Source organism: Triticum aestivum, chromosome 3A (assembly GCF_018294505.1).
Source record: "Triticum aestivum cultivar Chinese Spring chromosome 3A, IWGSC CS RefSeq v2.1, whole genome shotgun sequence".
NCBI classification, from domain to species: Eukaryota; Viridiplantae; Streptophyta; class Magnoliopsida; order Poales; family Poaceae; genus Triticum; species Triticum aestivum.
In genome coordinates, this window is record NC_057800.1 from 151,860,340 (window position 1) to 151,883,801 (window position 23,462).

Sequence of the window (23,462 nt, forward strand, 5' to 3'; positions counted from 1 at the left end):
CAGGTGGTGGTGGAGTCCGGATCACTCCAAGGACGAAGGCTTCTGTAGATGTTGAAGTAGTCGCTGGAGTTGGAGCTGAAGTAGATGCTGGAGCTGAGGCTGTAGCTGGTGCTGAAGTGGTGGCTCCGGTGTCAGCAACTGGTACGGCAGACGACCTCGGGCCTCGTGGCACTCTAGAAAAAGCATGAGTCGTGGTCCTGCCTCTCCACTCATTCATGTCCTCCTGGAGCTGCTCCACTGCAGACTGAACTTCTGTTACCTTGACGTCCAAGTCATAGAACTTCTGTTCCATGATCCTCTCTAGGCTCTGCTGATTCTTAGTGAGGGTGGCCAGACTTTGCTCAATCCTCAGTGTGGATGCAATCAAGTAACCGAGCTACTCTTGTTTGGTCTTCAAGAAGTACTCAGATGCCTGCTCTTGAGTAGGCATCTTGGCAGCTTTTTCCTTCCTCGCCTTCTCCTTCTTTGCAAATGCTTGAGCAGATGATGGCTCGTTCTCAGTCATCACAACTTCATTGTCCTCGAAATCTGGACGGATGGGCAGGTGTTCCTTATCCAACAAATATACGCCCGTGCCCATCTTGGAGTTGATGAGCTCCTGAATCTGAGGGGCATATCCACAGCTCCTCTTCTGATCTGCCGCAGTCCTTTTGATCGTTTCCACTATGAGGCTCATAACTTTGAATTTTTGAGGCACGTCAAAAACATGAAGCAAATTGATCGCGTGACCTCTGATCATCTTGTGATCTCCAGACTTGGGCAGAAGGGTGTGCCTAAGGATCCAGTTGATCGTAGGCAATCCTGAGAGCAGATAATGCACTGAGCCAAACTTGAACGTGTCAAGTGCTTCATTCGGAATCTCCTTGTACATGTTGGACATGGAGTTGTGGTCCATCTTTTTCTTGGCATAAATGTCCAAGTCCTCATCTTGCTCCTCTGGGGCATTAATGATCTGTGCCCACTCAGCCACTGTAGATTGGTACCTTGTACCCTCAGACATCCATGTGATCCTCCCATCTGGATAAAAGTGTGTTGTGGAGTAGAATTGCATGATCAGTTCCTCATTCCACTTTGTGAGCTTCTGCCCAACAAAGTCAGCTACTCCACAAGCACTAAAGTTGTCAAATACTCCTGGGTAGTACTCCTCATTCTCCTTGATATATGTCCAGTCAACCCATCGCATATCACAGACAATGGGCTTCTTATCTAGCAGCACCGTCTCATAGAAATCCTGCTGCTCCTTGGTGTGAAACCTGTAGTCCACTGCAGTCCTTCTCCTTGAAGCATATGGGTCTGCTTCTCTCCACTTCCTGAGCCCTGAGTCTCTCCTGAGCTTCATATCCTCAGCCACAGGATGAGCATCGTTGTGGTCTGGGATCTTGGGCTTGATCTTCCTTAGGACATTTTCTTCCTCATCCTCAGCAACAGTCTCAGGCACTGGGGCCTTGTTCTTCTCAGCTACAGGAATGCTCCGTGTGTTCCTCTTGGGCTTTGGCTTTGAAGCTGGCTTGGCCTTGGAAGCAGCTCCCCCTGATTTTATGGCATCTCCCATAAGCTTGGGTGCCTTGGACGCTGGTGCAGCTGCCTCTTCTTCTTCTTCCTCTTCCATGATGGAAGCTTTGACAAGTACTCTAGCAACAGTCTTCTTTACTCTTTCTTTCCTCTTCTTGCCCTCAGCTGCAACGGGCTCAATGGGAGCAGGCTTCTCAATTGAGGCTCTAGCCTTTGACATGGGTTGCCTGCCTGCTGGCCTCTTGATTTTCAGGCCTGGCTTTGAGCCTTGAGCTGGCTCAACTCTCTTGGAGGTGGCCTCTTCCTCTGCCACATAGTCCTCATCTTCAGAATCTGAGGTTTTCTTCTTCCTTTGTCTCGTGGCAGCTTTAGGCAGGTTGCTGGGCGTGCTCCTGCTGCCATCATCTGAGGAACTTGAGGGGCTAGTGCCCTCACTCAACTGCACTTGCTGCTCTGACAAGTTTTGGCTGTCACTCTGGTCTGACATGTTGCAAACTGACTGCTGACCCTGTGAATAGACTATAGAGGAGATAGAGTGGATGAGCATCACAAAATGCAGAGATTTTTTGCAAAAAGAATGATCCAAAAACTTAGTCTTAGTTTCCCAATGAAATCATCTCGGATCTACCGATTTTCAAACTCGGTGATACCGAAGCAGTTTTGGAACCTAAACTAGTGAACTCGGTCAGACCGAGTCACAGTTCGGTGGCACCGAGACTGCTAGGGTTTCACTAAATTCAAAAATCGGTCACACCGATAGTAATTCTCGGTGAGACCGAGTTTTACTTGTGCAATGGCATAAGCCAAATCGGTGGGACCGAGTTTTTAAACTCGGTTGGTCCGAGATGGTTTCGGCGGAAACCTAAACCTAGAATTTTCGAATCAAACCTAATCTATGAGCGTTTTGACTGGATAGAAGTTTATCAAACGTGGCCAGAAACAATGTGATCACAATGTGCTAGGAATCAGATTGAGGAATAGCACAAAGATCAAGTCCATACCCTAGTTCGGCGGGGACTTGCTACGGCGGCAACGGCTGGGCAGAAATCCCGTTGACGGCGACGGAGACCAGCGACTGGAGGCTGCTGGCGGCGAGAAGACGATCCGGAGACCTCGGGGGCAGAGCAGGCTATCGCGCGGGCGAAGGGGTTCGGAGAAATTTCCAAATTTTGCCCGTGACTATATATAGCCCGACCCTGTCGGTGTGACCGAGTTGAACAACTCGGTGGCACCGAGATTCATAACTGCATGCAGTTACTGAAACTCGGTGAGACCGAAAGGTTCAAATCGGTTGCACCGAGATTGAAAACTTAGATCAACTTAATGATCTCGGTAGGACCGAAAGTGGAGTATCGGTCAGACCGACAATAATAAAGAGGTTTTGGAAGTTTAAGTCTATGACGAATCGGGGTCTCCGAGTGCTCCTCACACAAAGTGGTTCGAATCTGACTTGATCAAATTTTGTGATGCAGCATGAATAGAGTTTGAGACGAGAAAAGCATAGATAGCTAGAGGAGGTTCTTAGGCATTTTTGTCCATCCACTTGGCAAAAGAAGATAAAGCCGAACAATCAAAGCAACAAGTGGATGTCCTCGAATGAGTAAAATATGCAATCAGCATGCTCACACAATAAGATAGCAAATGAAATATGTGGCAAAGCATGCACAACCAATTCTAGCATCTATCAAGCAATTTGCGATGACTAGGTCATCTATATATGAGTATATTGACTTAGGAGTCAAGTGAGAACACTTGATCGTAGGTCCTACTCATCATTTAAGCTCAAGTGGGGTTACCACTTTTACATAAAGCATTGTTTTGTTCACATCTTTAGAGTTGCTTTAGCTCAGTCTTAGAGTAAAGCTCCCCCTAGATGTGATATCCCCCCTAAGAGGGATGAACTAACCTTGGGTTTTGTCGATGATGACTTCATGTAGACATTGAAGATGTGGATGCTCAATGTTGATGTAGATCTCTTGGAGCTATCCATTTGAGTGAATTGCACTTTCAATACCTACATGGGTTAGTCCCACAAGGAACAAACAAGGATATCCATAGACATAGAGTGATGCACACAAAAGATGATGTCCATGAAAACTTCTAGGTTACCTTGTCCCTTGTCTTACCAACAAGAGGGTTCGTGACTCCTTGAACTAGTGCAAGATGTGGAAGTTGATTGCACTTGTTCTTGCCAAAATGATAAGAGTGAAGTATGTTGGCGGAGTCACCCTCAAGAACTTTCTAGTTCTTCTTCTTTTGGATCCACATCATCTTGATGGGAATCCTTGGAGTTGTAGTCGTACTTGATGAAGTGGAACTTGAAGTAGTCTTGGGAATCCACTTGACTAAGGTCTTAGGAGCTTCTTCAAATGCATCAATTTCCTCTTGAAGCTTGTTCTTGCCTTTTTTCTCGTAGTCTTGTGGTGGAAGATCATCTTGAGCTTGTGTCCCCTTGAAAAACTTCTCTTGTTGAGGGACAAACTTTGTCTTGGGGTATTGATCTTCTTCCCATTCAACTCCATTGGCATTGAACTTTCGTTCAAAACCAATACCTTGATTCTTCCGGTGCATTCCTTGCTTGCGCACAATTTCCTCGAATTGCTTACTCCCGGCAAGGCTTTTGTACACTCCTTTCTCTATAATTCCCTTCAATAAGCTATTTTCTTGCTCAAGTGTAACTTGGCTAAGAGAATCATTAGTGGAATCAAGAGAACTACTAGAAGCAACAATATTGGATTTAGCATGATCATTGTTACTACTAGCGGAAGAATCTTTCTTGTTAGATTTGACTTGAGGCATGTAAGTGGATAAGAGTAAACGCTTGGCAATGTAAGAAGAACTTTTCTTGCGGAGATCATCATTGATTGCCTTTAAGAACTCATGCTCTTGCTCAAGATTGAGCTTTTCAAAGCGTAGCTTCTCATGAGCTCTTAAAAGTTCTCGATGATCTTCGAAGATAGTGTCATGAGCTAACTTAAGAGTTTTTAGTTCTTTAGTTAGAGCCTCAATCTTGTCCTTATCATTGTCATTCGTTTTATCTTGATTAGCATGATTAATTGGTCTTTCATCATAGTATTCATCACTAGAGTTGTCACCAAGCAAATCATCACCTAACAAGTCATCTTCATCACTATTGAAATCAACATACTCGGGGTGTGTTACCTTAGGACCTTTGGCCATGAAGCATCTTCCAATTCCTTCATTTGGTGAGTCAAATATGTCGTAGGAGTTGGTTGACACAAGTGCTAGACCGGAAACACCTTCATCTTGAGTATCTTCGGAGTCGGAGTGATAACTTCTCTCGGAGTGGCTGTCAGAGTCGGAGCCGGATACCCATTCACCAACATGAGCTTGATGTCTTCGTCTTGTGTAGCTCCTTGATGATTTTTCCTTCCTTTCCGAATCCTTGCTTCTCTGTGAGTATCTTCATTCATAACGATCATCTCTACTCCTTCTCTCTCTTGGTGGTGATCCTTTGCTTCTTCTTTTTGGAGAATCTTCTCTTCTCTTGTAGGGAGCCGTACACTCGTTGGAATAGTGTTCGGGTCTTCCACAATTGTAACAGTTTCTCTCTCGACTAGAAGATCTTTTGTCATTGTAGGACCTTGACTTGGAGCTTCTCTCTTTGCTTCTACTCTTGTAGCACTTGTTGAAGTTCTTCACCATTAAGCTCAATTCTTCATTGAAGTCTTGTTTCTCACTTGATGATGTAGGGGCTTCACATGAGGCTTTATAGGCACCACTTGACTTGTTGTGAAGTTCCTCTTTATCCTTAAGTGACATCTCATGAGCAACAATTCTTCCAATCACTTCCGTTGGCTTGAGATCTTTGTAATTGGGCATCATTTGGATCAATGTGCACACGGTATCATATTTTCCATCCAAGGCTCTTAGGATCTTCTTGATGATGAATCTATCGGTCATCTCTTCACTTCCTAAGCCGGCAATCTCATTTGTGATGAGAGCAAGCCTAGAGTACATTTCAGCGACACCTTCACCATCCTTCATCTTGAACTTGTCAAGTTGGCTTTGAAGCACATCCAACTTGGATTCCTTGACGGAGTCGGTACCTTCGTGCATATCAATCAAAGTGTCCCAAATTTCCTTTGCATTCTCAAGGCGGCTGATTTTGTTGAATTCTTCTGGGCATAATCCGTTGAAGAGAATATCACAAGCTTGAGCATTATATTGCAACATCTTCAACTCATCCGCGGTAGCTTCACGGTTTGGTTCTCTCCCATCAAAGAAGTCACCTTGCAAACCAACACACACAATAGCCCAAACAGCGGGGTTATGTCCAAGAATATGCATTTTCATTTTATGCTTCCAACTAGCAAAATTAGTACCATCAAAGTAAGGACCTCTACGGTGATAATTTCCCTTGCTAGACGCCATACTCTCCTAGGTTGTGAAACCAAGGCTATGACCACCAAAAGCTATGGAGATCAAGCAAATGGAGACCAAAGCTCTGATACCACTTGTAGGATCGAAAGTATGTCTAGAGGGGGGTGATTAGACTACTTGACCAATTAAAAACTTAACCTTTTCCCAATTTTAGTTCTTGGGAGATTTTAGCTATTTTAGAACAAGTCAAGCAATCATCACACAATTCAAGCAAGCATGCAAAGAGTTTATGGGCAGCGGAAAGTAAAGCATGCAACTTGCAAGAGTATAAAGGGAAGGGTTTGGAGAAGTCAAACGCTATTGGAGACACGGATGTTTTTCCCGTGGTTCGGATAGGTGGTGCTATCCTACATCCACGTTGATGGAGACTTCAACCCACGAAGGGTAACGGTTGCGCGAGTCCACACAGGGCTCCACCCAAGGGCAACGGTTGCGCGAGTCCACACAGGGCTCCACCCACGAAGGGTCCACAAAGAAGCAACCACCAACAAAGGGTCCACGAAGAAGCAACCTTGTCTATCCCACCATGGCCATCACCCACGAAGGACTTGCCTCACTAGCGGTAGATCTTCACGAAGTAGGCGATCTCCTTGCCCTTACAAACTCCTTGGTTCAACTCCACAATCTTATCGGAGGCTCCCAAGTGACACCTAGCCAATCTAGGAGACACCACTCTCCAAGAAGTAACAAATGGTGTGTAGGTAATGAACTCCTTGCTCTTGTGCTTCAAATGATAGTCTCCCCAACCCTCAACTCTCTCTCATAGGATTTGGATTTGGTGGAAAGAAGATTTTGAGTGGAAAGCAACTTGGGAAGGCTAGAGATCAAGATTCATATGGTAGGAATGGAATGTCTTGGTCTCAACACATGAGTAGGTGGTTCTCTCTCAAAACATATGAGTTGGAATGGTGTGTGTGTTCTGATAGCTCTCTCACTGAATGAGAAAGAGGTGGAGGGGTATATATAGTCTCCACACAAAATCCAACCGTTACACACAATTTACCAATCTCGGTGGGACCGAATCAGAAAACTCGGTCTGACCGAAATAGTAAACCTAGTGACCGTTAGGAATTTCGGTGGGACTGACATGCAACTCGGTAGGACCGATTCGGTTAGGGTTTGGGCATAACGTAATCTCGGTGAGAACGATTACACAAACTCGGTGAGACCGAGTTTGGTAATTAGCTAACCAGAGAGTTGGTCAGGCAAACTCGGTGGGACCGATTTGCTCTTTCGGTGAGACCGAGTGGAACTCGGTGAGACCGAAAAGTTACAAAGGGGAAACCCTGAGTTTACATTGCAATCTCGGTGGGACCGATTCGCTCTTTCGGTGGGACCGAAAAGTTACAAAAGGGAAACATAGAGTTTGCAACCCCATCTCGGTGGGACCGAGATCCTTATCGGTAGAACCGAATTGCTAGGGTTTGGCAGTGGCTAATGACAAGTGAAACTCGGTGGCTCCGGATAGGAAGAATCGGTAGGACCGAGTTTGGCTTAGAGTTTAGGTTATATGTGGATATGGGAAAGTAGCTGAGGATTTTGGAGCATATCATTAAGCACATGAAGCAAGAGGCTCATTAAGAAACACCTCATCCCTCCTTGATAGTATTGGCTTTTCCTATGGACTCAATGTGATCTTGGATCACTAAAATGTAAAATGAAGAGTCTTGAGCTTGAAGCTTTAGCCAATCCTTTGTCCTTAGCATCTTGAGGGTTCCACTTTCACATCCATGCCATGCCAATCATTGAGCTTTCCTGAAATAATTATCTTGGAATAGTATTAGCTCAATGAGCTATATGTTGTTATGAATTACCAAAACCACCTACGGATAGTTGCACTTTCAGATGATTATTCAAGATATACTTGGGTGCATATAATCCTCTACAAGACTGAACTGCAGGATGTCTTCAGACGCTTCGCTAATCGAGCCATGAACAACTATGGCGTCAAGATCAAGCACATCATAAGTGACAATGGCACTGAATTCAAGAACACTGGCCTCGACACTTATCGTGATACTTTGGGCATCACTCATGAATTCTCAGCTCCGTACATGCCGCAGCAGAATGGTGTCGTGGAACGCAAGAACAGAACACTTATTGAGATGGCCCAGACGATGTTCGATGAATACAAGACTCCAAGAAAGTTCTGGCCTGAAGCCATTGATACTGCATGCCATATGATCAACCGTGTTTATCTTCACAAGCTTCTGAACAAGGCATCCTATGAGCTCCTTACTGTCAAGAAGCCAAATGTCAGTTACTTTAGAGTATTTGGTGCCAAGTGCTGGATCAAGGATCCACATCACACTTCAAAATTTGCACCAAAAGCACATGAAGGTTTTATGCTTGGATATGGAAAGGATTCGCACTCCTACAGAGTCTTCAACCTCTTTCACTATAAAGTGGTTGAAACTGTGGATGTGCGGTTCAATGAGACTAACGGCTCGCAAAGAGAGCACCTGCCAAATGTGCTAGATGAAGTTCCATCCAGTGAAACCATCAAACTCATGGGAACTGGAGAAATCATACCGTCTGAAGCTCAGCCTGAAGAGGAACTCATCATCTCTGCACTAGATCAACCTAAAGACAATGCTCAGCCTGACGACAATCCTTCTAACGATGACAATGATCAGCAAGAGCAAAATCTTCGTCCTGTTCATCCTCGTGTTGCAAATGAAGTACAGATCGAGAGAATAGTTGATAGCATCAATGCACCAGGTCCACTCACTCGTTCAAGGGCAACACAGCTAGCAAATTCTGTGGGCACTTCGCATTCGTCTCAATATTTGAACCCAAGAAAGTTGATGAAGCTTTCATGGAACCTGAATGGATTCAAGCTATGCAAGAAGAGCTTCAACAGTTTGAGTTGAATAATGTATGGGAACTGGTTAAGCGTCCTGATCCTCGTAAGCACAATATAATAGGCACTAAATGGATATATCGCAACAAGCAAGATGAGCATGGTCAAGTTGTCAGAAACAAAGCTCGTCTCGTTGCTCAAGGATACACTCAAGTTGAAGGAATTGACTTCGGTGAAACATTTGCTGCTGTGGCTAGGCTTGAAGCTATATGCATACTGCTGGCCTATGCAAATCATCATAACATTCTTCTGTATCAAATGGATGTGAAGGGTGCTTTCCTCAATGGCAAGATTGAAGAAGAAGTGTATGTTGCACAACCGCCTGGCTTTGAAGATCCAAAACATCCTGACATGGTCTACAAGCTCAACAAGGCACTGTATGGCCTTAAACAAGCCCCTCGAGCTTGGTATGACACACTCAAAGACTTCCTGAAGAGCAAAGGCTTCAAACCTGGTTCCCTGGATCCCACTCTCTTCACGAAGACATATGATGAAGAACTGTTTGTGTGCCAAATATATGTGGATGACATTATCTTCGGCTGCACTAACCAGAAATACAGTGAAGAGTTTGGATATATGATGCAAGAGCAATATCAGATGTCCATGATGGGTGAGCTGAAGTTCTTCCTTGGTCTTCAAATACGACAGCAACGCAACGGCATCTTCATATCTCAAGAGAAATACCTCAAAGATTGCCTGAAAAATTTGGAATGCAAGACTGAAAAACTACACGACGCCAATGCCAGCCAAACACCATCTGGGTCCCGACGACAATGGTAAAGAGTTTGATCAAAAGGTATACCACTCCATGATTGGTTCTTTGCTTTATTTATGTGCATCTAGGCTAGATATCATGCTTAGTGTTTGCATGTGTGCCCGGTTCCAAGCGGCACCAAAGGAATCGCATCACTTAGCTGTGAAGCGAATTCTTAGATATTTGGCTCACACCCCAACACTAGGATTATGGTATCCAAAGGGCTCAGAGTTTGATCTAGTTGGATTCTCAGATGCTGATTATGCTGGTGACAAGGTGGATCGCAAGTCTACTTCAGGCACATGTCATTTTCTGGGACGATCACTTGTATGTTGATCATTTCCTAACAACCCAGTTCAGCACTTGAAGACAAAGCACATTGAAATTCGTCATCACTTTCTCAGAGATCATGTTATGAAGGAAGATATTGATATCATACACGTCAACACTAAAGAGCAATTGGCAGATATCTTCACAAAGCCCTTGGATGAGAAGAGGTTTTGCAAGTTACGGTGTGAGCTAAATATCTTGGAATCCTCAAATGTCCTGTGATCAGGCACACTTCCTAACACTTGTGCATGTTGATGACTTAGATGTGCAACACACGACATAACGTATGTCTTCAATCAATGAAGACTTGCATTCTGAGTGTGAATACATTAACGTGGAATTTGACTTCAGAGTGCCACGATAGTTGTGCGCCATGTCTGGGTCTAATACTTCCTATACGGTGGGTAACGCCACCACCAAACTCTTCCAAAAGAAGTGTTTCTCACATGGTGTTACATTTGCAAAGTCTTCGCTTTCTATTTGTCTTCAGCGTTAACATGACCTTATGTTTATCTTCAACGTACTGATTTGGTTTCTGTCCTCTACAGCATTCACTTATAGCTATGACTTCTTGCTGAATCTTTTGAACTAAGTGAATGTGATCGGACCCTAACCCCTCTATGCTTCTTTCCTAAGTCTATCTATCCAAATCATATGCATTCTACTGACACTGTCAAAATGTCTTCTCTGCGTCCTTGTCAGCAGAAGACACAAAGACCAACATTAATCCATTTTCAATGCTAAATCCTTCCACCTGAAACCCGGAGAAGTGGGAACGACCACCCGACAATCCAGGCGTCCGTGGGAATGTGGAACAACCTCAGATGTGTTGCATGATAGCCACGTGTCCTTCAGATGTGAACCACCAGGGGCACCTGTGTAATAACACTGTGCCATCCCTGTCCCTATAAATACACACCTCACCACAGTCATTATCCTTTCTTCCACTCTCGCACAAACCCTAGCGCCACCGCTAGCCCTTGACGACGCCGGCGACGAAGCGCTTAGCTGCTGCAACCTCACCGACACCGTCCTCACGCCGGCCGCGGACATCATCTTCTCCGCCGACACCGTAGGTGTCCTCCGTCGCCAAGTTAGGGCATGGAAGATCGAACTGCTTGGCCTCCTCTCCCACTTCGTCTAGCAGTTCCTCGTGTGGTAAATAAACCTCCTTTTACAGTCTCTTTGATCCAATAGATTCAACCTTTTCGACCACAAGCAGTTTCTATTCACACAAGTTGGATCTATTTCATACTGCATCTCATAATATGCCTAGTATGTTCACTTATTCTTCACAAAGTAGTTAGATTCCTCACTTGTACTTATTCGTGGATTCGTACAAATCTGGAACCAACTCTCTATCTATGAGTGAATGTCTTCGCACTATGAGGTCAATGTCTTCTAAACTGATTTATCTTCAAAATCTTCTGAGAATGCATATGACCTCTTCCCCTTCCCTCGCACATTAATGTTGTCACAGGTACATGTCCGTGGGAGAATCCCTTGGTTCTCATAGTCTGCATTCATTTGCAGAATTCTTACAGCATCATATAAATTCTCCTGAAGCCAGTTCTTGTCTGACCAGTAGACGGAAGACTTTGACAGTTTAGAAGCCTTTCAGTCTAAACTTTATGGCACCAGAAAAATCTGCAAGGAAGGGTGGCAGACAGCGTCGTGGTAACACCTCAAGAGATCTGCCTCCTGACCTCTATGAGCTGTACAAGACAGATCCGGAGGAGGACTACAATCAGCGGAAAACTCGAATCCAATGGATTTGAAGATATTGGCCAGAACAATGGTTCAAGTATAGGTTCGTGACCCAGGAGTATGCTGAGAAGAATGCCATCAAGCGACCGTGGGGAGACATCCTATACAAAAATCTTCAACCCAGGTCCAGAGCTGACGCCATTGAACAAGGCTTCTATCCCTGCATGGTCCGTGGACCACAGCCTGCAGATGCAGAGCCATCGTCATTGCTATGGTGTCGTGACGACAATCTGTTCAAGCGCAACCTTTAGTTTGCCAGGAACTCGGCCAAAGAAAACAAGAAGTCACAGGGATTAGACTTCGATCCAGGTCCCTCTGCTCCTCGTGCCGATGGCTCACGCGATGCTGAACCCAATCTTGTTGGGCCCTTATACAACCTGGAAGGTCTCATCACTCATATTATGGTTCAAGGGCAGTCGTGGATCAACCTGCAGACGACGCTGAATCTGACGAAGCGCCTGCACCACCAAAGACAAAGAAGCTGAAGAAGCCTAAAGCTTTGAAGCCTGCCCCTACACCAAAGGTTTCACGGGTGAAGCCTCTGGCCACTGCACCTCCTGAACACAGTGTGCAGTCTGAAGATCTGTCACGCGTCTCCAAGCCCTCCAAAGTGAAGATGCCCATGCAACCCACCAGCCAAGCACTAACCCCTGCTGCTGTTCTGCGAAATGAGAATGACGCCATTGATCTGTCCAGCGATGACGATCTTGGCGATGACGCTCTTGAGCAGTTGATCAAGAGCAAGCAAGAGGCAGAAATCTTCAATGACCTTCCTCTCTTTGATGTTGAAATCATCAACACATTCATTGATGAGTGGTTTGACAGCCCAAATGTTAGCTTTGATGATCTTCAGCTTCCCATTGGCCTCAGCGTCGCCTTCCACGGAGCCATTGCTGCTAAGCTGGCTCTATCTCAGAAGATTGTTGAGCTGAAGCATAAGATAGATTATGAAAAGGCTCAGTTCAAGAAGCATATGGCCAAGCTCAATGTTGAAGACATTCAGAACTTCCAGACCATGATGCATGAGCTTAAGGAAGCATTCCAAACCAAACGCGAAGAAGCCAAAGGTTCTCATGAGTGCATGAAGGATCTTGCTGCTAAATGTGTTCAGGGATACAAAGAAGCTGAAAAGCGCAAAGCCTTGGGGCGACCAGGCATCGACCCTAGAATGGCGGCCAAGAAGAAGAAGAAGAAGCCAGTTGTGGAAGAACCCGAAGCACCAAGGCAGGAAGTACATCCAATTGTCTTCCCAGCCAGTCTAACAGGCTTGAAGCCTAAGGTCCCCAGAGTGGCTTCAGAACTGAAGAAAACAAGGGCAGCTGAAGCCAGAAAGCACAAAACCAAGGCCACCACTGATGATGCTCCTCCAACTAAGAAACACAAAACCAAGAAGAGAGATCGGGCTGCTCCCACAGAGCCCCTTGAGGTGGAGCCAATCTCAGTGGCTCGTCCTACGTCTGAAAATCAAGAACGCCAAGTAATAGTTCATGAGCCTGCCTCCCCAGAGGTTCCTGAAGCTGAAGACAATCCAGCTGTTGACCCCATCGCAGCTGAAGACATTGGTCCTCACAACAATGTTGAAGATGATGAAGTCCTTCCTCAGATCAAGCACCAATTGGTATCATCGCCTGTGCTCACGCACAACGAACTCTCAGCATTGGTCGTCCTCTGACGCCAACTGCTCAGGATGCATCATGGGCTGATCACCCACAACGACAAGACACCCCAAGTTTTCCCCAACCGCAAGCCACCTCACCAGTGCAAGATGACGATGACTTTGAGGCCCAGCACACTCCATCTACGCAAGCGTCGCTAGCATTACGCAGGCTTCGCAAAGGACCAAGGCCCCAAGTTACTCCCACTATGCACGTGTCTGAGTCTAACGCCAAAATGGCTGAAGATATTCCAGCTGCATCAGCCAATGAAGAAGAAGAACCAAGAGTTGAAGCAGAAAGAGTTGCTACACCCCTGTCCCACCAAGATGTTGTTCTCGAGGAGAACGTGTCCGACCCTCCAGCTTCTGAAGTGGAGGTTAACGATCCTGAGGCGGCCACCAACATCACCACTGAAGCCAATGACGTTGTCATGGATGAAGCTAATGTGGCGCCTGAAGCTACTGCGGTGCCAGAAGTACAAGCACCTGAAGCCAATGTGGCCCCTGAAGCCTATGTCAACGACAATGCCAATGCTCCTGTTCCCCCTCCAAGACCTCACACCATTGAGATGGCATTTGATCGTTGTCAGCCTGTTATGGTTCGATGGCCCATTCTGGTTCCTCCACCTCCCGCGGGTCCCCAATTTGACTATCATGTCGAGCACAGACCTTCCGTCCAGACGCCCAAGCCAAGACTTTCATGATTCCCAGGCAATGCAACTTCACCTGGGGTCTTCAATGTGAATGGCTTCATGGCACATAACACCTTCTTCAATAGCGCCAAGAACCCTTATACCAAACCTTGCATTTCATCAGATCGGTTCTAGAGCTATCAGCAGCGCAGCTACTATTCATGTGTCTTATACAATCAAGGGTGCATATTTCCACATATGCGCCTCGACTCTGAAGCTATTGCTGGCCTGCCTTGCCTTGAAGAAGCGTTGGATTGCTTCAGAGATGCTTGACTGCTGCAGTTTGTCACAGATAAGGAACACTGGAATGAAGAGCTTCTGCTACAGTTCTATGCAACTCTTCACATTTGAGGCTACAACAGGGATCCAAAGACTTGGGTCCTTGAGTGGATGACAGGCAATGTCCATCATGAAGCCAAAGCTCTTGATATCATTGAGCTCACAGGCCTACCCAATCCTGGTGAATACTATGAACCAGGTTGTCAACAACACCATAATGCCTTGGAAAGCATTTTCAGAAGCCAGAACCCAACATGAGTCAAATGCTGAGCATGATGAAGCATTTGCCTCACGACGCTGAATACCCGTCTGAATTCTTTGTTGAAGACCTAGAGTATCTACCTCGCACCATTTACCATATCATTAGAAAGACTCTATGGCCTGTCAAAGGACATTCATCTGCAGCAAAGCTTGAAGGAGCAATGAAGACTTTGGTTTTCTATATCTTCAATGGCATCAGCTTCAATGCTCAAGACTTCTTCATCAGACAGCTGGCTGCATCTGGCTCCGACATTTTTGGTCTAAAGTTTTATGCTCCATGGGTAATGCGCCTTATCAAGCTTCACTCTGCAATCAACTATCAGCCGTCTGCGCAATCATCTTGTCTTCTTGCCCGAGGTTGATCTGTCGGTTGAAGCTATTTACCCAGAGCCTGCTAAGGATCCCGTTTATTTTCACAATGTTGATCACCAAAGCTTCACCCAGCCTATTGAAGGAGTTCCAGCAGTTTCTCGTGTTTATCCCCTTTATGGAAACACATGTGCCCCTCGCTCTCAAACTGACGCCATTGGTAGCACCATTGCGCAAAGGCCTCGAAGGCGATCTCATGTCCTAAATGACCAAGAGCTTCTCGTTGTGCTACACCAGAAACAGGACAAACATCACGACTGGCTTAAGCGTCAGATGCAAAGCCTCTTGGTGGATGTCAACCGCATTCGCAATCTTGCCACCAAGAATGCCTTTGTCACTCATGAAACTTGTCGGAGGTCATGGAACAGTTTGACATTACTTAGTGCTGAAGCTGATCTGCAAGACGATGGCTTCACCAAACGATTCAAGTTTGACTCAACTCCTCCCAGGAATGCTCACTTGCGTCGGACTCCCTCACTTGAAGACTCTGACTATTCGTCCTCAGCTGCGACAGTGAATGCTAGAGTCATTGATGACCAAGATGATGCAACTTCACCTCCTCCAACTTCAGTGCGTGTCGACACTGCACCAAGTTCTTCTGCACCACCAGACCTCAACGACGACCCTGTTGCCTCGCCTGCACCTCATGGGAATGAGTAGGCGCTCTATGTCTTCAAACCTTTTTGGTCCTTACTGACAAAAGGGGGAGAAGCATATGAGTTGATAGTCTTCAAGCGGGTCCATATGGGTGGTTGCTTTACCTTTTGCTACTTTTGCCAAGTGCTTACAACTCTTGCTTTTCGATACATTTGGTTCTTTGAGTTGTAACACTTAAACTCGATGGTTGTCTGCTACTTATTTGCTATTCTGTGATGCGATGATAAATTCCGCATGTGCGATGATGAATTCCGCACTTAGGTCATTTTGCATACGTCCATTTTTCATTATGCATGTCATTATCTTCGTTACATCATATCATGCATGATGAATTGTCATCATAGGTTGAAGAGGATCTCCACAAGTACAACCTGCCATGTGCATTTGCATTCCAAGAGCAAAGTACTTATATGCACATCTTCAGGGGGAGCCTTTGCAACTTATGAAGACAATACCCTACCCTTTACAATTTCACATATTTTATTCCCCGTTGAAAACATCAACCAGTTTGTCATCAATCACCAAAAAGGGGGGAGATTGTAAGTGCATCTAGTGCCACCCCTAGTTGGTTTTGGAGTATTGACGACAAACCTGGTTGAGGGACTAATGTGTTTGTGAGAATTGCAGGATAACACAGGTAGAAGTCCCTCATTGATTCGGTTTTCCTATCAGAGATGACCCCTAAAAATGTATGAAGACATTGAAGTCAAAGGTGGGATGTGAAGACATTCACATCGAAGACTATGACAAGAGAAGACATCGTGTGAAGACTATGGAGCACGAAGACTTAGTTGTTTCGTCGTTCTTTTTCTTCTTCGTTGAGTCATATGAACCACCATACTGTTAAGTGGGGTCCAAGAGAACCAGTCAGAATGACTGAAATGATGCTTAACCAAAATCCTATATCTTCGAGCGAAGTCTATGAGAGCAAATCTTGTCCAGAATTGGATAAGTCGGCTTTGCTTGTAGCCCAAGTAAAGTTGTCGTGTGTGTTTGAAATCTGACCGTTGGAACACGTGTCAGTTCCTTAGTGACCCATGGTCATTTCAGACAAATTAGGTCGGGTTGCCTAGTGGCTATAAATAGCCCACCCCCTACAACCATAAATGGTTGGCTGCTCAGAGTTAGTGTACGGCTTTTGTTGTTTGAGAGCAACCCACCTCGAAGCCTTTGAGACAGAATTCCTTGTGAGGATAAAGCCCTAAACACCCAGAGCCAAAGAGTGTTAGGCATCACTTAACTCTTCCTGTCTGTGTGATCTGAAGACTTATTACACTTGAGGACTGTGAATCCTCCAGCTGGTTAGGCGTCGCGTTCTGAGCATCGAAGAGTCATTGTGGATCGCTGGTGAACAAAGTCTGTGAAGGTTTGGAAGTCTGCCTTGAAGACTTACCAGAGTGATTGGGCGAGGACTGGGTGTCCTTAGCTCAAGGGGAATAAGGTGAAGACACGGTCTTCTTAGTTGAATCTCTTCCTCCCTAACCAGACGTACAGTTGTCACAGCAGCTGGAACTGGTCCAACAAATCATTGTCTTCAACAAGTCACTGGTTCTATCCTTCACATCTCTTTATTTATAGTTGGTCCTTGTGAAGTCATTGTCTGTTTGCATTATCTTTTGTCTTCACTGAGTGACTACTTGTTCTGATTGGCTTCATACTATCTTCCTATCTGATCTATACTGCCTAGCTGCCATTAGTCGTTGTGCTTTCACTTCATTGAATACTTGACTATGGCTTGCTTAATGTAGTCTACCTTCCGCTGCATGGTAATAGGTTTATTTCTATCGTTTGTCTTCGTAACTCCAATGTTTTGAAGGCTTTCTTAAAAATCGCCTATTCACCCCCCCCCTAGTCGATCACTAGCACTTTTAGAGAGCCGCCGTGGAGATGTCACCTGCGGCACCGGCTTCAAGGTAGCCGCTCCATGGGGGTGCGGGATGGAGCACCGTCGGTGCCGGGAGGTCGAGTTAAGGAGAAGGTGTGATGCGATGAGTGTACAACCTCTTTGGTGGCACCGAGTAGGCCTCGGCTTCGTCCGAGGAGTCGGTGAGGATGCTGCGGTTCCGGTAGAGCAGGTTAAGGCGATGTTGTGGGGATGGAGCAGCCGCGATAGACGAGGTGATCGTCAGAGCAGCTCCTTGGAGGTGGAGAACAGGGCGGCTAAACCGGCGGGACGGTGAGATGGATGACGGATCCTCATCCGGGGAGGTGGACGAGGGACGTCGAGCTGTTACGGTGGACGACGTCGTCGGGGAAGAGGCTCCGGCTGGGCAGCGGTGACGTGGAGGTTGGAGGAGGGTGGGGTTTCGCGGCTGGAGCGGAGAGGTTATGGCGGCCTGGGATTTCGAATGGCGAAAAGGGGGCGATCGGAGGGGGTGAAGCATGACATAGGGACGCGCTTGTCCAAAATGTAGGGTGTGTTACAAAAGTACCCCCCCCCCCACCGATTTGAACTACCGGCCCTTTCGGCTTAGGGTTAGAAGGGGGATTTCGCGTGTCGGGATTTGGCAGCTGTCGGGAGTTTTCGCGCGCATTGTAATTTCGGGATAGCAAGGCGCGGGTTGTGAAGCCGCCAGTTTTGGGAGCATGATATCTGAATTTTCGGGATATAACAAGATGCAGGTTGAATTTTAGGGACAAGCCTAATGTGTAGTAATATTGTACTTGTACGTACCAAATCAATTCACACTTCCCTCAACTAAAAAGAAAACGAAAAAAATAAAACTATTCACACCACACAAAGAGAGAGTCTCGCCCCGTTTTACTATACAAATGCTATTCAAAGCTACTCCCTCCTTCCATCTATATAGGGCCTAATGCGTTTTTCTATGCTAACTTTGACCAAATATTAGAGCAATGATATATGACATGCAACTTACACAAAGCACACCGTTAAATTCGTCTGTGAAAGGTTCTTTCAATGATATAATTTTCACATTGTGCATGTCATGTACTATTAATCTTCTCAATAGTCAAAGGCGGTCTTAAAAATCTCATTACGCCCTATATAGATGGAAGGAGGGAGTATGAATCCATGTTATGTCCGATTAAATTTTTTCGCTTGCTGTATAATGCATGTAACCTACTCATACCAACATTTTAGTGCATTCCAAATGTCTATACTACCGCTGCAATTCGAACTAAATTTGAATTCGTTTCTCTATTTCAATAAGAATCTACAATCATGATAATTGCCAACTTCAACCATCATAGTTTCCTTGCTATCCACCAGATATAAATCGGACGGCCTATAATGCAGGATGATAGGCACACCATCATTAACAACTCCGTTTTTATAAGAGTAGAGATAAAATATATTAAATGTAGTATAACATGTTCATAACCACACCATGTGTATCACCGTTATATATATTCACACATGCGTCGGTTTGAAACACTATGATAAATTCTTCAAATATCCGAATTCGCTTTTTATAATGAAGTATATATGATCTCTATTCGTCTTTTACACCCACACAACCCTCCTATCTTTGTAGCTAGCGCTAACTTTCTCTTGTGCATGCACACGCCCGCATCCCTCCCACCCTCCCTCAGCATTCTCTAGCTTCCTCGCGCAAATTCGTCTTTTCACTTTAGGTCGTTCACCCACGGTGTGTGTAGGCCCCCCAGCTCCTTCTTTACAGCACACATCGATCGATATGCCTCTCTAGCCAGGTGTGCCCAGCACAAACACAAGCTTCCCCTCTTCTCTTGTCACCGTCCATGCCTCACTCCCACCACTCTTTTCATTGTTCTCGTACTTGCACACTCCTCCCCCCTCGATATAGTATGCCTCTCGTACCACCTCCTACATGCATCCCTCTCTCTCTATCCTTCTCCTCGTGCCTCATTTGCTTCTAACACATACATGCATGTATACCGATCGATCTCCCAACATATACCTAGATCGAATTTAACTACCCCCCTATAGATCGACGTACCTCACAAGTTATGTCTCTCCTTTCTCTAACAAAGGGTGATTGATCTTCCTATGTAGTTACGTCTGCTTACCATAGCCACATCGTCCCCCCTCATCATTCGTGCATGCCTCCTAACCCATCTCTCACACGCACGTGCACAGACAACAAGCAGCCATCTCCTCTCTTATTGATATTGCGGGCGTGCCCTCCGTTTGTCCAGCAAGCCTATCCCGCCATTTGTTAGAAGCAACTCCACTACCACCCCCTCCAACACTCTAGCTCTGTCTCTCTCCCAACCTTATTCCTCTCCTGCACATATGCATGGATGTCGATCGATCTCCCTTAATACATGAGGCAGATCGATCTCCTTAATACATGAGGTAGGCCTCACTCCTCCTCCACACATATACCAGCCATTGTACCTCTATAGTTAATTGGGCCTCCCTCTTCCCCCACCACACACCGATAGTCGAGCGCTGCAGGTAGGTATCCATGCCACAGAGACAAACTGCACATGTCCCATCTCATGCTCCATTAGGCTAGCCACTCTATATCTTTGATGTGGGCACACACAAATTCGATGGCACTCTTTATCGATCGCACGCGCACACGCACACACACACATCATCATCCTTCTGTTCGATTCTATGGACACGTCAAGTCCACTCTCTTCTCGTGGATCGCCCCCTCTATATATATGTTATCTCCAGGACTCTATTTCACACACATTGCATATGTTATATTTTTTGATTGACCCCCCCCCCACCAAAAAAAACCTCTCAAGAACCCACACACTATATCTCTCTAGGTTTGTATCTCTCTCACACAACCCCACATAGGTGGTGTACGTATACAAGAATAGAATAGGTGCACCATGCATGTACTCACGCTTCGTGCCCAGCCACACCCGCACGGGTACACGGTGGAGCTCATTTCTTTACGAAATGGCAGCCCACGTGCTAATTTTAACGCCTGTAGCGGTTGTTTACCTAGGGAGGTCGTGTATCACGCGTGCACGAAACAAAGTTCGACTTGACGCGTTGCCGCGTTATTTTTAAATAAAGTTATATCGCTCAATGGCACGTACACAGAATATAAAACGATTTTTATGGAGAAAAAGGTAGTCCTCTCACTATATACAATGGAGCCTGCATGCCTGGTTTGTCGCTCTCCAGAGTATCTCACACAAGGCTGCGGTGGCCTCTCTCTCTCGCACCATTGGTCACTGATCCGGCCGCATCCCGTCCACCGGGGGAAAGGGAGTGCGGTGGCCTCTCTCTCTCTCTCTCTCTCTCTCATCGTTGGTCACTGATCCGGCCGCATCCCGTCCGCCAGGGGAAAGGGAGGAAGTGCATCGTTTCTCCATTCGACGGCGCCGAGGCAGCACGTCTCGATCTGCGGTACATGTCGTTCTCTCTGACCAAGCTCTGGCGCGGCAGGGCCTACGCCACCTGCTTGCAGATCCCGCCCGCCGCCGCTCACCTAGTTACATCCCGACGACCTCCAGGTATCCCCTCCGGCCTTGCTCCACTGCCCGTCTTCCCACGTTGCTGCATGTGGATCTTCCATAGTTCTTTGCCCAAAACGTAGCTCGTCTGGCGTACTTTCCATATTGCATTCTCGTCCTCACACCGTTTTAGACAAACACAACCGTGTTGTTATCTTCCCTTAGGACAAGGAATATGCTTATTTTTTGTCGTCGCATGTGTCATCAACTGTTATTGGCCAGTAATTGTTTCCTTTCTACATCTTTTTTGCAAACAGGGCTATCCATTTCACATCGTTGCTATTGCGACCTTTTGGTGAACTGCACAAATCACTTTTTACTTAAGAGTGTTTTGTGCGGTTGTACTAAAATGTCACACGGGCAACGTCTCTACATTTCAGTGCGACTACAGAAAGGGAGATTGGTTTTGCTCTATCCTCCTCATCCAACTCCGAGCCTAATCTTCTCCAACTAGTTAGTCTTAAGAGATACTTCAAAGGTGACTAGCTTCTATTTGTGTGTTTATTGTTTCATCAGTAGTCCTCTATTATCGTAATCACACTTAATATCTTTGGAACAGGCATGCTTAGCTCTATTTTAGTGGAACTGCACAAAATGATTGGAATGTTGCATGCTCCAGACAGCTACTTTGTTTCCCAACATGCCTTGTTGATTTAGACAGAGCTGGGGGGACGTTGCTGCCAATGAAAGCATGGATCAATTTTAATTTAACACCTTCTCACAACTCTGTCTTCAGTTGTGATGTAATTATTAGCTCTGATCTGCTAATAATTGACATGCATTAGCAAGGAAGTTAGTTTTTTATTGTTTCCGAAAGAGGATTGATGGCAAGACACGCGAAAGAAAAGCTGAAAGCTCACACCATTGTACAATTTCATGTCGCTGGAAAATTATTTGTATAGTACGTCAATTATGTAAACAAACGATGGAAGCTTGATAGCATTGCCAGAAGCCTCTTCATCATCCGGGTCCATGTGCCATGCACAAAATTATACTCCTTCGTTCCTAAATATTTGTCTTTTTACAAATTTCAAACGGGCATATTTTAGAGTGCAGATTCACTCATTTTGCTTCATATGTGTACTCCCTCCATTCCTAAATATTCTATTCGTCGAGATTTCAACAAGTGACTACATACGGAGCAAAATGAGTGAATCTACACTCTAAAATATGTCTATATACATCCGTATGTGACACTCCATTTGAAATCTCTAAAAAGACAAATATTTGAGTAGTCACTCGTTGAAATCTCTAGAAAGACAAATACTCCGGAGTATATTTAAGAACCGAGGGGGTATTGCACAACCGCATGGGAGACTCAGCCCAGTCGTTGCGCCACATTAATAGTGAGTAATGAGCAGTCAAATCATAAGCCCCACCTTTCCCACTATAAGTTGCTCTGAAGAAGCAACCATCAATACGCTCTTCTTTGAATCCGCTCATACTACTCCATCTGTCACTCTTTATACAGCGCGCTTCAGAAAAAAGAAAAAAAATCTGTGGGACCAAGGCGACTAGCAATCGGCCTGAAAAATAGCATTGGTAGTTATAGCACGGCATCTATTACTAGAGGGAATAATGCATACACACATGCATGCAGTGCTTCCACCCCGGGTACGCACATGCATGCACTTACTCCACTCCGTAGTAGTACAGTACATGGAGAGAAAATTGTGGACTTGATTGCGGTTACCATGCCCTAATTAATTGAGCATTAAACCAAACACGTCTAAAGTCTCTCTGGTGGTGCAAATGCATTGAGAGAAATGCATCATAATGAAGCGTGCCCTGTAAACTGTGACGGAGGGAGGAGTAGTATGAAGGTGCAAAACCAAGTACGTGTATGGCCAGTCGGTCAACGCACATCCTCTTGGCATATCAGTGACATGTGGGACAGGAGTGTGAGCAAACCGATCTCAATTGATGGCAAAGAGCCAACCCGCCGTTCCTTGAGAGAGACGAGGAGCGAGAACACACAGACGGGCTCGCACGGAGGCCAAGATATATTCGAGCATGGTTGGTTGATTGATATCATTCATTACATGTTGGGATGCCATTTTCCGCCCTTCTCCGGAATAAATGTGTACTTTATGAAAGATAAAAAAATAAGAGTACAGACGCTCCACCATGCGGTTCTAGTAGTAGTACTACTCGTACTACTACGCTTGGCTCTTCTCCTCTTCGTGAAGTTGAACAATGATGGTACTCCGCATGTTGGGTACTACAGTGTATGCCTCTGACAATCTGACACCGAATGGACTGATGCATGTCCATCCAGGGTAGGTTGCATTAGTCAAAAGGCGTAAGCAAGCTTCACCTTGTCCTACAAGCTTCTCCTCGTTCTGCGAGTTGACGGGACACACCAAAAAGTAGTGCTAGTCCATACTCCCTCCTTTCCGGTTAATATGGCTTAATCTTTTTTGTGGGTAAATGAGAGAGCTTTATTCATATATAAGCATTCTTAGGACGATCAGCCAAGACACTGATCACTAG